The following is a 14,680-nucleotide window of genomic DNA, read 5'->3' as shown; positions in this document are numbered from 1 at the left end:
CATATCCCTATCTTGGCACTGGAGCACCAAGCTGGCGAGTACATAAACCGTAAGGGATACTTTTCAATAGTGCTACAAGCACTGGTGGATCACAAGGGATGTTTCACCAACATCAATGTGGGATGGCCGGGAAAGGTACATGACACTCGCATCTTCAGGAACTCTGGTCTGTTTCAAAAGCTGCAGGAAGGGACTTTATTCTCAGACCAGAAAATAACCGTTGGGGTTGTTGAAATGCCTATAGTTATCCTTGGGGACCCAGCCTACCCCTTAATGCCATGGCTCATGAAGCCATACACAGGCAGCCTGGACAGTAGTCAGGAGCTGTTCAACTACAGGCTGAGCAAGTGCAGAATGGTGGTAGAATGTGCATTTGGATGTTTAAAGGCGCGCTGGCGCAGTTTACTGACTCGGTTAGACCTCAGCGAAACCAATATTCCCACTGTTATTACTGCTTGCTGTGCGCTCCACAATATCTGTGAGAGTACGAGGGAGACATTTATGGCAGGGTGGGAGGTTGAGGCAAATTGCCTGGCCGCTGGTTACGCGCAGCCAGACACCAGGGCAGTTAGAAGAGCACAGGAGGGTGCAGTGCGCATCAGAGAAGCTTTGAAAACCAGTTTCATGATTGGCCAGGCTACGGTGTGAAAGTTCTGTTTGTTTCTCCTTGATGAAACCTCCCTCCCCTTGGTTCACTGTACTTGCCTGTAAGCTAACCACCCTCCCCTCCTCCCTTTGATCACCACTTGCAGAGGCAATAAAGTCATTGTTCATTCATGCATTCTTTATTAATTCATCTCACAAATAGGGGGATAACTGCCAAGGTAGCCCGGAAGGGGTGGTGGAGGAGAGAAGCACCAGGAGGGGTGGTGCAGGAGGGAAGGACAAGGCCACACAGCATTTTAAAAGTTTAAAATTTTAAAACTTATTGAATGCCAGCCTTCTGTTCCTTGGGCAATCCTCTGGGGTGGAATGGCTGGAGGCCAGCCCTCCCCCACCGCATTCTTGGGCGTCTGGGTGAGGAGGCTATGGAACTTGGGGAGGAGGGCGGTTGGTTACACAGGGGCTGTAGCGGCAGTCTGTGCTCCAGCTGCCTTTCCTGCAGCTCAGCCATATGCTGGAGCATATTAGTTTGATCCTCCAGCAGCCTCAGCATTGAATCCTGCCTCCTCTCGTCATGCTGCTGCCACCTTTCAGCTTCAGCCCTCTCTTCAGCCTGCCACTTACTCTCTTCAGCCCGCAACCTCTCCTCCCGGTCATTTTGTGCTTTCCTGCACTCTGACATTGTCTGCCTCCATGCATTCATCTGTGCTCTGTCAGTGTGGGAGGACAGCATGAGCTCAGAGAACATTTCATCGCGAGTGCATTTTTTTCGCTTTCTAATCTTCACTAGCCTCTGGGAAGGAGACAATCCTGTGATCCTTGAAACACATGCAGCTGGTGGAGAAAAAAAAAGGTACGGTGGTATTTAAAAAGACACATTTTATAGAACAGTGGGTATGCTGTTAACATTACATACATAGCACATGTGCTTTCGTTCCAAGGTCGCATTTTGCCTCCCCCCACCACGTGGCTAGCCCCTCCCCCCTCCCCATGGCTAACATCAGGGAACATTTTTGTTCAGCCACAGGCAAACAGCCCAGCAGGAATGGGCACCTCTGAATGTCCCCTTAAGAAAAGCACCCTATTTCAACCAGGTGACCATGAATGATATCACTCTCCTGAGGATAACACAGAGAGATAAACAACGGATGTTGTTTGAATGCCAGCAAACATACACTACAATGCTTTGTTCTACAATGATTCCCGAGTACGTGCTACTGGTCTGGAGTAGTAAAGTGTCCTACCATGGTGGACAGAATAAGGCTGCCCTCCCGAGAAACCTTTTGCAAAGGCTTTGGGAGTACATCCAGGAGAGCCGCAAATGCCAGGGCAAATTAATCATTAAACATGCTTGCTTTTAAACCATGTATACTATTTTAAAAAGTACGCTCACCAGAGGTCCCTTCTCCACCTGGCAGGTCCGGGAGGCAGCCTTGGGAGGGTTCGGGGGATACTGGCTCCAGGTCCAGGGTGAGAAACAGTTCCTGGCTGTCGGGAAAACCGGTTTCTCCGCTTGCTTGCTGTGAGCTATCTACAACCTCATCATCATCATCTTCCTCGTCCCCAAAACCTGTTTCCATGTTGCTTCCATCTCCGTTGAAGGAGTCAAACAACATGGCTGGGGTAATGGTGGATGAACCCCCTAAAATGGCATGCAGCTCATCGTAGAAGCGACATGTTTTGGGCTCTGACCCAGAGCGGCCGTTTGCCTCTCTGGTTTCTTGGTAGGCTTGCTTCAGCTCCTTAAGTTTCACATGGCACTGCTTCGGGTCGCTGTTATAGCCTCTGTCCTTCATGCCCTGGGAGATTTTGACAAATGTTTTGGCATTTCGAAAACTGGAACATAGTTCTTATAGCACGGATTCCTCTCCCCATACAGCGATCGGATCCCGTATCTCCCGTTTGGTCCATGCTGGAGCTCTTTTGCGATTCTGGGACTCCATCATGGTCACCTCTGCTGATGAACTCTGCACTCACCTGCAGCTTGCCATGCTGGCCAAACAGGAAATGAAATTCAAAAGTTTGCGGGCCTTTTCCTGTCTACCTGCCCAGTGCATCTGAGTTGAGAGTGCTGTCCATAGTAGTCACAATGGAGCACTCTAGGATAGCTCCTGGAGGCCAATACCATCTAATTGCATCCACAGTACCCCAAATTCGACCCGGCAAGGCCAATTTCAGCACTAATCCCCTTGTCAGGGGTGTAGTAAGGAAATCGATTTTAAGAGCCCTTTAAGTCGAAAAGGGCTTCGTCGTGTGGACGGGTGCAGGGTTAAATCGATTTAACGCTGCTGAATTCGACCTCAACTCCTAGTGTAGACCAGGGCTCAGAGCTACTATTTCAGGCAAATGTCCCTGAATCAATTACACTCAGATCACATTTTCCCTAACTACAAGGTCTAGGAACCTATTTTTGTTTTTGTGTGTTTGTTAATGGAAGCTGAGATTCTGCCCTCATCACCTGATTCCAGGATCTGGGGCTTATAGTGCTTATGCCTTAATCTGACCTGGCAACTAGGTGGTGTGGTTTCAGTGAGCAACAGTCTGGAAATCTAGCTGCAGATTTCACATACTAATAGCAATCAGCTATGGGTTAAGAACTCCCTTTTGCTCTAGGCAGTAAAGCAGCAGATAACACCAACTCAGGATGCATATAGTCCAAATGTGGAAGGTTGGTATGTGTAAAACACTATGCCCAGCTCCTCATCACGAGGAAAAGATCAGCAAACACACATTAAATGGTTTAGGAAAAAGTCATAATGTGGGATAGCAGTCAAAAATGTGTGGCAAAAGTACAGATTGTGACAGTACTCAATATGTGTGGGCTGCTTCATCAATATGAATCATTTGTTACCAACATTTCAGATCACTGTATGCATCCCCAATGTTCTTTTGTCGCCTAATGCTGTATTCCCAGGGATGGAACAGGCCACGAGATAGAATCATCTCGAAACTGGAATGTGAAAGGTGCTTTTGCACACTGTGCCATAGAACCAGGAGAAGATTCTGAATGTCAGTCATCACAGACTACAGCCAAGGAACAGATAAGGTATGTATTGGACGTAGTACAGATTAACGCTCCAAAGTTCTTAAGCACATGATTATTTTTAAAAATATCCTTAACTTTAATTGATGTCAATGGGACTTAAGCACATGCCTAAAGTTAAGTATATACTTCAGCACTTTTCTGAATTGAGGCCTCAGAAAAGCCCCTACAGCCAAGGTATGTTTACGCAGCAACTAGATACCCACAGCTGAGCCTTGCCGGCCAACTTGGGCTCACAGGGCTCAGGCTGCAGGCTGTTTCACTGCTGGGCAGACATCTGGGCTCATGCTGGAGCCCAGGCTCTAGGACCCTGCAGGGTGGGAGGGTCCCAGCCTGAGCCCAGAAGTCTACACAGCAATGGAACAGCCCTGCAGCCTGAGCTCCATGAGCCCGAGTCAGCTGGCACGGGCCAGCCATGGGTTTTTCTTTGCTGCGTAGACATACTCTAAATGAACACCGGACAGCACATATTCAGATGCAAACAAGTTCAAATGCTGACGCCATTGTCAGTATGACGACAGTACGTAGTGCATGCCATGAACACAGGTATACAGCATCTCCCAAGGAGTAGTGATCCCACTGCTGTATTGCTAATGGCTGTGTCCTTGTGTATGGAGATGAAAATGAGCCCTTGATCGCTGCCTTTATCAGCTTTAAAATGTTCGCTCTTGTATCTTGCTCTTTTCTTTCATTGGTCCCTTTTTGCTATGCACCATACATGTGAAGGGACAATATTGACTTTACAGTTCAAACAAAAATTGTTTACACGAAAGAATCACTGCCAAAGACTTCTCTCCTACTTTTAATTTGGTTAATAATAATAATGCCCAGCTCTTATATAGCACTTTTTATGCACAGATCTCAGGGCACTTTACAATTTATCAGATATATTACAGCACATCTTCCTAACCACATTCATTTTATCTCAGGCCAAGCTTTTCTAATTGTAGCCAAAGAAATATGTAATTTCAGTGGATATGGAAAACTCTGACATTGTTTTCACGCAAATAATAGAAAGATCATGGTATGTATATTGTATATATGTGTGTGTATATATGACTATATCTGTTTATATTATATCTATATCACCATATTGGTCTGCTAATTTCTGTATATTTTTTAGCTTTTTAATGTTTTTTCCTAGTGAAATGAAATTAAACTACAAAACTCATTTTACTTGTGCAACAAACCAAGTTTGAATCCAATACTAGCACAAGTCTGATAAATTAACAATGTGCACAAGTATGTTTATTTCACTAATTTTTCAAAGCTGTCATTGACTGCTTTTCACATGTGATCTTCAGTGTTGGCTCTCCTATCAATTAGAGCAGTGATTTCCAACCTTTCCAGACTACTGTACCCCTTTCAGGAGTCTGATTTGTCTTGTGTACCCAAGTTTCACCTCACTTAAAAACTACTTGCTTACAAAATCCAACATAAAAATAGAGAAGTGTCACAGCACATTGGTACTGACAATTGCTTACTTTCTCATTTTTACCATATAATCATAACATTAATCGCTGGAATATAAATATTGTACTTACATTTCAGTATGGTACTTGAGCCTGTTTTTCGCTTGTGAGCCTTGTCTGAAGCCTGAGTTCCACTGCCCAGGGCTTAAGCATGTGACTTAGCTTTGCTTGGCCCCCTGTGGCATGGGGCCCTGAACAGTTACCTTGCTTGCCACCCCCTAACGCCAACCCTGCTCTTGTGACCCCCCCTAAACCCACCCCACGACACCCCTAGGGGTTGCAATCCCTAGGTTGAGAAACACTGATTTAGATGAGTTGGGTACCCCCTGGAAGTCCTTTGCGTACCCCCAGGGGGACATGTACCCCTGGTTGAGAACCACTGAACTAGAGATTCTTTAGGGGGACAGAGCCATTTATGTACTTCTCTTTTATATACTGAATCACAGGTTCCACATGACAAAATGTGATAGAAGGCGGCCACACAGTTTAGAAGTCTACTGACTGTGTATATACAAATATGAAGATACAACTTGTAAGTTGGAACTGGTAAGGTTACATTATTCTGTGTATCCTCTTTGAAAAAAAATCAATAAAATCCACATACAGTATGCTCATTGTAAAACTACATGTGCTGTATTTAATACTCACTGACGTGACACTTAACAAACAGTCTTGAACTGAGCTCTATTTGCATTTGATTTCTGTCACAGCTTGACAAAAAAGTCTGTTGCTTTCATGTGCCTTTTCTTTTTTACACTCATAACCAAAGAAGCATAGGTGTACCTTGCAGGCAGAACAAAAAATCAAAATGCTCTTTAAAAGGTCTTGAACCCCTTTCCCTACATGTTTATAATGGACCCCAATGTTCAATCACTTCCCCTCCCCAATAGAGATAAGAAAGGAATTGTTTTTTTTAAGCGCTATTGAATGTTTTGTGAATTTTCACAGTGCATAATGCACAAAGGTCCCAATCTTGAATAAATGAACAATCTCTGAGTAAAAGGCCTTTCCTTGCATGTGACTCCAAGGGAACTGACAGAGAGAATCCTCAACCCAGAATAGAATTAAACCCAGGGCACCTATGCAGCCAGGTGATTTCTGGCTACTGCTGGTGTGGAGGGAAGTAGCACACCAGGCTGACTGCTCCCCTTCTTTGTTAGGTTCGGGACCCATGGATTCATGTTGGGTATGGACTCGCCAGCCAAAACCCCTCAGAACATTCGCTTCCCCCATCCCCATGATGCCTGTCAAATATCTCCTGCAGAGGTCTCCTTCACAATAAAGATGGTGTGGAGTTGTACAGTCCCCCTGCACAGGTCTCTGCTAGCTAGACTACACACACACACACACAGCATTGGAAATCCACTGCTGATAGAACCTAACACACACCTGCATAACTCAGCTCAAGATGTAGCCCATAGTTTTTTAGGTGTGGCTATTTCAATAATCCTAAAGCATTCGATCAATCCAGAGTGCTCAGTGACTCTGAATTCCACTGTACAACCTCTGCGGCAAGATGAGCTAGTGTTAGTAAGTAGCACACTGTATGATGACAGAAAACTAATCGTATGCAAAGGATGACAGCAAGAAGGGCTAGAGGCTTTCATTGTCTAGTGCTTTAGCCTTATGATTCTGTATTACATTTAGTATGTTACATAAGGAGAGAAATATATGTCAAAGATACTTGTTACATTATAATTTCTCAGGTTCCTATACCCAGTAGTAGCTTGCAGTCTGTTGATCTTTTTACCTGAAGTCACTCTGACTCTGCTAATAGGATGCTAGATCATCAAGTTTAGCATGAATATGATCTTAGCAGAAAAGCTGCTGTTTAAACTTAAAACAAATCGGAGTCCTGAAGTCTTTAAAGCTCAGCTTTAATAACAAAAATGGCTTTTGGTAAAAGCTACTCTTTGAACCATGTCATTTTCAAGAGCCTTGGAGACAGAGTGACACAGACCAAAGTGTCTTCAGTGAAGTGTCTGCTGTGAAACTCTTCTAGGCTTTAGGGGATACCCCTGGTTCTAAAGCCATTAATAATTTTTTTAAAAATTTTGACAAGTTTTTTCCCCACCCCTTCTTTTTGTACTGTGGGACGGCTAGGATTGCTACACAAAGCAGGGACTAGGATTCAGTCAGGGGTTCACCCCCAGGATGGTTTTCTGTTCATTGGCTTGTCAGGTGCTGGGCAAATTGAAAATGTTCTGAGATGTGTTTCAAGGATTAGCAGTGTTCCCTTTGCCTAGGATGAGGGCCTTGGGATGGTCCTGAACGACTTAGGACATAGACTCAGTAGCAGGCTCTGCAAGATTTACCAAGAACAATTAGGATCAGGAAGGTCCCTCTTTGTAGTGCTGGAATTTGTTGCTGAGTCACATGGCATTTGCCTGTAAGGAAATGGCACTAGGTTGCTCTTCTGTAAGAGCCATGTATATCTGGGATGTCTTCCTGAACTCATTTGTTTAGAATAATAAACAACAAAATATAGGCCAAAAGGAAAGAGTAGGAAGAACATGGTGCTTATCAGGACTCATTTAATACAACACAACCCACACATTTTTTCTAGGCAAGATAAAGAAGTCCTCAGGCAAATAATCTGTCCACTTAATAATTCAGTTCCTGTACATATGGAGACCCACTTTCTGAGACAAAATTGAACACGTTTCTGTTAAATTGAATATTTTTTTCCATCACATGAAATTACCAGCCTGACTCTGCAGTTTTTGCACAGGCAAAATTTCCACTGACATTAATGGGAGTTTGGCCTACTTTGGCAGGACTGGGCCATGACTTAACCGGTATTAATGCACCAGGGCCCAGATTTTTAAAGACATGTAGGCATTGTTTTACTCAGCATTGCATGATCTAAGGCCCAGATCCTCAAAGGTATTTAGGCACTTAACCCCCATTGATTTTAGTGGGAGTTAGGCACCTAAATATCTTTGAGGACCAGGGACTAAGTAATTTAGATGGCTAAGTCCCATTTTCAAATGTGACATAGGCATTTAGGAGACAAAGGCCGACGCTTCTAAGTGCCTAAATCGATTTAAAAAATGGGATTTAGCTGTCTAATCACTTAAGTTTTGCAACGCTAAGCAGAGCAAAGCCTAAATACCTTTAAAAATGTGGGCTTAGATCCTCAGCTGGTGTAAATCAGGGTAACTCTATTGATTTCAACAGTAAGGATGTCAATGGAGCTACCCAATATACACTGAGTATCTGGCCTGTGGTCTGCAATTCAGTCAGGCCCTGATTCAGAAAGATGCATAAGCATGTGCATGACTTTTAAGCATGTGATTAGTCAAAAAAATATGTACGTGCTTAAGTACATGGTTGAATTTGGCTCCTAGCTATTACATGAGTGTAGCATCTTAAATGGGCTTTCTAAATCCACATTTTCTAACCTCCCAGACATTCCTGTGTAAAATCACTTTTAGCAGCCAATCTTAATTTCAAATTCTGATTATTGAAAGCAAAAGAATGTCTTTGTAATTTATTCAATATTTATTTAAACCACTAAAGAGAAACTGCTAACAGTGAGACTTGTTTACAGATGTTACTACTCAAAGGTTTTGACAGAATTTTCTTCTTCACAATGGGACAATGTAAGACATACAGATTCTGTAATTTACTGAGTTCTAACTTTAAAATATGATGCTTCTTTTATGTACAAATCTGGCAATTTTCAGGTCCTAGCTGATGTGTATTTTTTTGTTGTAAAGTTTCAGTGATAAAACATTTGGCTGCTTCTTAATTAGATATAAGATTTCTCTAATTCTATGAATTCTCTTTGTAACAGGGATATACTTTCTATTCTGCATATTTTCTGGTGTTTCATATTTTATCCTGAATTTCCAAAGACGTTTTAATTAATTTTAAAAAGTACCCAATTTTTCTTCTAAAAAAAAAGGGGGTAGATTTAAAGAGCACACTGAAAACTGGAAAGAGTTTTTGAGAAACTTTGTATTTGTACGCCTCAATATCTTGGTAAATCGTTATGATTAGATTAAATTAGATGGATAGATATAGATGTAAATTTAGAACCAATATTATATTTTCTTAAAGGATCTGAAACAATCAGCATGTATGGAAGGTAGTCCGTCTGCTGTGGAAGGCTTGAATGCCCATAGGTTATCTCTAGGGGATATACTGTATATAAACACGACCTGCAAGTTCACAGTTTGTGCAGATATAAGCCCTGTTAGACAGAGGTAACATGAATACGCTCTGTCATTTTGTTATATCTATCTCTATAGTTTTTGTGGGTAGGATAGCTTATTATATAGCAATGTGTGTATATGGCTGTGTATATAAAATATATGATGAGCCTGAACTGTGAAGTTTGGATTCAAAACCAGACCTTAACTTCTCCATAGATTAGGATGTTTGGATCTAGTGTGTTGGTCTGAGCCAGTCTCTGAGATATTTCATATGCTATTCCCAGCCCATAGGACTTAAATTTAGTTCCCTGCGCAAAACCCAGTTACTCAGGCTTTGTGCTGTAAGGGGTGAATTTTACCTGATGTGTATTTTGCTATATTTAAAGGAATTTAAAGTTTGAATAACTCTATAAACAGAAGTCTTGGGGTGAAATCCTGGTTCCACTGAACTCAGTGGAAAAACTCCCATTGATTTCAGTGGGGCCAGGATTTCATCTTTGGTTTTTACAAAAAAAAGTATTAGTTATTTAGAACAATTATATATATTAGAATACACCTTCTGGTGCTCAGTCTTCCCTGACGCATGCAGCAAAGCAAATGTGACAGCAGATGAGGTGAAAGAAAATCAGCTAAGGAAAGAGGAGCACGTGAGTGAGCTCTGTTGCCATTTGGTCACCCTGCAGCATGGTTGTGAGGGAAAGGAACATTGTCAAATTTATTATTATATTACTAAGAAAATACTTATTAGAAGATAAGTTGCTCCAATTTAAAAGCTATGATGTTCTGCACTGTATGCAGGTGTCTAGCACTTTGATTCTTCAGGACAGATTTCAGTTTAAAAGCATTGTCTGGGACATATTCAGATGCTAATCTAAGAAAGCAATTAGTAGAAATACTATTAATTAGTTCATAACACTGTAATCCTTGGCTCGTATAAAAAAAGATCTGTGGACACACCTTTCACATCACAGTGTATATGTGTTTCATGTGAGTACATGTGAGTATTTACCTCATCCAACTTCCACTGAAATCAATGGAGATTTGCCCATTGACTTTAATGGCAGCTGGATTGGGCCCTATTTGAATATGTATGTATGGTTGAGTGTATGTGTTTGTATGCGTCATCCCCATACAAGCAGGTACCTTGTTTCACCTATAATAAAAAAACCTTTTAGTTTACTTTTATATTCTATTGACGTTTTATTTGAACTAGTTACTGTGTGGTCTCTAACCATGGAGAAATCCAAACACTATGGCAACATTGAAGATCTTTAGTTAATTGCTATCAGAATAATATCAGCTACTAGATACTTGAGCCTTACCAACATTGTGGATTTACCCTGATTACAGCCACTAATGTATCTACACCAATACAAATAGAATCCAGTGGGCTGCGTGTGTTACATGCCCCCCATTTGTATTGAGTTATTTTGTGCTGAATGTTTGTGTCAGAGTGCCTAGAGCTTTGGATAGGTGCCTCTCTTTAGTATAAAAATAAATCCAAATAAATAAATTGTGCAAGTATATTTTACTGTATACCAAAGTCAAGACTGTACATATCTACACATAGTACATCCACATATCCCACCCAATGAACCACATTTAGAGATTCACTGATGAAAAAAAAAATGTGGGGGGCAGTTCTTCATCTATCTTATAAAGCCTGCATTACCATAGCATCTGACCATCTCACTATATTTAGCCTTACAAAGGTTCTGTGAGGCAGAGAATTACTCTTAGCCCCATTTTACAGATGGGGACCAGAGAGACACATTGTTCCTTGAACTTGCACAGCACTCAGATCTCCCACATTCCAGGTTACCACACTAACCATTGCACAATCTTTTTGGTCCTATTTTAGGCACCTTTGGATGTAAACAAATTCCTTTGTTTTCTGTATTCCTTTGCTCCTTCTGTCTTATTTCCCATCTACAATTGAAATCCTGTGTTTGTGATATCAGAGGTGGTTGCTATGGAAATTATGATGATGCCACAAAGAGAGGATCATGACTTTAGGTGAGGGGCAGCTGAATGCTTAAGAAGCAAATAATATTTTCATGCAAATATAATATTTAATGTCCCTAACAGTAAAAATGCTAGAATAAAAAAACAGAAGCTGCATGACACACAGACAATGTGTTTCTAACTAGAATATTTTTCAGAGTTTTCCAGAAGGCATCAGTTGCTTTTTAAGCAGGTTGTTTAGTACAGGACTCCAATAGGAAGATTACAAAAATGCCCCTGTTTTGCCTACACTTAAACTAATCATGTAGCCAAGATCTTAAATTTGTGCAGTTTCTCATTCCTCAAGAATGTTCGTCCCTATCAAATTGCTGCAAGAAAAATCTCCATGAAAGCAATTTACACATAAACACCTACACTCTAGTTGCCCCATATATCCAAGTTCCCTCTTTTTTTAAGCGTAATGTTTCACCTCCTTGTTTAAATATATAAATCTGTTTTTAAAAAATAAATAAAATGGGGCAAAAAGATCTTTAATATGAAATGATTCTTAGATTTGGATAACAATGTATCAGATTATTTGGAAACTCCCCTGATGCACAGTCAGGAGAGCTGGTTGTAGGCGATCATGGCTAGTGGTCAGAGAGCATTGGTTGGCATCCAAATGACAGAGCCCAAGGTCAAGGCAGAGTCTGAGTCAGGGATCAGAGCTGAAGGTCAGAACCAAAGTCAGATTCCAAATGCCAGAGCCAAGGGTCGAGACAGTGTTGAGGCAAGGTACCAGAGTTGATTATCTGGAGTCAGGGAAGCCAAGGAGCAGGGCTGGTTCTAAGGCAGGAACAGGGCTGGCAGTGAGGCAAGCAAAAGGAGGCAGAGAATCCACAGCTGTGTGCATTGAGCAACCACTGACCCTCTGAAGCTGCTGGATTTAAGAGCAAGCCACCTGACTGCCTTAGCCAATTACGTGGTTCTGCTGTGGCCCAGCTGCACTCATTGGCTGAGTGGTGACTGGACAGGCAGAGCGGCAGGCCCTCTTTCCTGACTTGCTCTTGGTAACTGTTGTTTAAGAAAGTCCACTGAGGGGGGCAGTCACCCCCTGTCCCCCTATTCGCTCCGCCATTCCTGTAGACAGAGCAAAATTAATTTAAAAGGGGAGAAATATCACCTACCATTAGATGTAATGACTCACTCTGAGCACTGAACTAACGGTGCGGTTTACTTTCTTCAAAGTTCATATTGTCATTACAAGCAGGACGGGTAATACGTGTCCTCATCATTGGTTATATATAGTTTTGGGCAAATTGGTACAGTAGCTTTGATTCAAGTTCCTTCCCCTGATGCAGCTTTGTTGGCCAAATTACAATGCCACATTTTTAATTAATGCCTTTGTCACTGTTTCAGTTCTTTTATCTTTCAGAGCTTGTGACACTGTGTACTTTGAGAAGATACCATACACCACCAGCAGACGCCAAACGGCACATGGTTTTTCCAGTAAAGGTCTTTTCAAGTCACTCTTTATGAGCTCCAGGCTTTGCTGGGTTGAAGGGAGCTTTTCTCTTTCTTTCTGGTGCTATTTTCTTTTGACATATAAGAGATAAGTGCACATGTAATCAATGGTGCCTGCAGCTGTATGTACATTATGGCTGGTGCATGCCATTGGCAGGGGTGACCAAGGCTTGGGCTACTGGCTGTGGGATGAGGCTCCACAGGCCCTCAGTGGGGAGCCCTGATGCAGGAACTCGTCCCACACCAGCAGTAAGGAGAAGCAGCGCTGGCAACCCCACTACCTATTCAGGGTTTGGCCCCGCAAACCTCCATCATAACGGGGAAAGGAGAGGGACCAAAACTGAGTCAGTGGGCATTGTAACACGACGCATGGGGATTGCAGTGCCATCAGGGCCGGCTCTAGGTTTTTTGCCGCCCCAAGCAAAAAATTTGCCGCCCCAAGCTCCGAGAGCACAACTGCCCAAGCAACAACAACAACACAAAAGGAGGGCCGGAATGCCGCCCCTGGAATTGTGCCACCCCAAGCACGTGCTTGCTGTGCTGGTGCCTAGGGCCGGTCCTGAGTGCCACTCAGGTTTAGGCTCCTGACAGAGAGGCTGTAGGGCCTGCATGGGCAGGGTGGAGGTCAGTATTGTTTCTTCTTGCCGCTGCTGTGGGGCAGGCTCCTGTGTTCGGCCCCCCTCCAGGGGCTTGCACAGCTTCACCCCACTTCCAGCAGCCCATGTCCCCTCTGCTCTGCCCACAGGACTCACTCAGTGACGCCTTCAAGACCAGCAGCTGTGGTGTTTGCCTGCACGGGGAAGCTGGCTGGGAAAGGGGTGCTGGGGAGCCTTGGTGGGGCACAGAAATGTGTGGGGAGGGGTTGGTTGTGCACACCATGCAAAAAATATCCGTGGGTGCCCCTGGTTTTTTAATGTAATTCTTAACTTCTTTGCCTCTATCCACACAGAAGGATCCGCTCAGATGATACTTCAATATATTAAAGGAAACTACTGAAGCAATCTAACTATATGAGAAAATCTTCAGTTCTCAAGACTTGGGTTAGATAATTACAGTTCCACCATGAAATATTATGAGAGTGATTATCAGTCCAAAAGGTGTTCTCTGTAACTGAAACAATCTACAGGGCATCACAAAGAAGGTTGTTGGATTTTGATATAGTTGGAGTTTCTTTTGCTATATCAATCTGATGGTATCCAAATATCAAATTAAAGCTATTGTACTATTTAATACTTTTTATTTTATACAGTGTGCCAGCTATATTAGGAAGTGGGTGGCTGTCATGAACTGTCGTACAGTTAAGTCTCCTGCAGTCAACACATGACTCTGCATTAGATTCTGACAATTATGATTGGAAATGCCTAAAATATTTTAAGCGGAATACTTTTATCAGTATTTACTTTACTGTTATCAGCTATGGCAGCAGATTCAGATGTGACTACTGCACTACTGGGATAATCTCTGGTTTAAGAGTATGTGATGGATCTGCAAAGCAGGACAGCACAAGTCCTATCAGCCCACTGCCCTTGGCACTTCCCTTTCCCCTGAAGCAGGAAGTGGCTGGGCTCTGTTTGGGAGTGGGAGCTGTATGGCAGCAGGGAGCTGGGGATACACCCAGGTGCAGGTCTGTGTGGGACCTATAGGGAAGTAGCAGCAGCTGGGCAGGGACCAGTGCAAAGGGGCTCCAATGAGAGAGACCAAGTGAGTCTAGCTTGGAAACCTACAAGCCCCTATTTGTAGATCCCTGCAAAATCCATAGATATCCACTTTATATCCGTAGATACCTGCATCCATGGATGAGGCTATCCGTGGACCATTTTTGCGGATCGTGGATGGATGTGGATCCAAATTTTATATCTAAAGCCCTGCAAATCTGCAGATATCCGCTTTATATCCGTGGATCATTTTTGTGGCTCGCAAATCGGATGCAGACG

General features: G+C 42.9%; 2 long non-coding RNA genes across 4 annotated transcripts in view; one reads left to right on the top strand and one right to left on the bottom strand.

Annotated features, from left to right (window-relative positions):
* Positions 1–14,680, bottom strand: part of LOC141982304 (uncharacterized) — a 149,277-nt gene that overhangs the window by 57,812 nt on the left and 76,785 nt on the right. The gene's annotated exons all lie outside the window — the stretch shown is intronic.
* LOC141982307 (uncharacterized) lies at positions 3,515–13,812 on the top strand. 2 transcript variants are annotated; one of them, XR_012638020.1, is made up of 4 exons: positions 3,515–3,649; positions 5,565–5,650; positions 12,658–12,731; positions 13,696–13,812. It is a non-coding gene; the product is annotated as an uncharacterized LOC141982307 (long non-coding RNA). The 2 variants fall into 2 exon arrangements; XR_012638019.1 differs by having other exon boundaries at positions 5,565–5,664.

Source organism: Natator depressus, chromosome 1 (assembly GCF_965152275.1).
Source record: "Natator depressus isolate rNatDep1 chromosome 1, rNatDep2.hap1, whole genome shotgun sequence".
In the NCBI taxonomy this organism is placed as follows: Eukaryota; Metazoa; Chordata; order Testudines; family Cheloniidae; genus Natator; species Natator depressus.
Note: the sequence above shows the minus strand (reverse complement) of the source record. Positions and strands in the feature narration are given on the sequence as shown.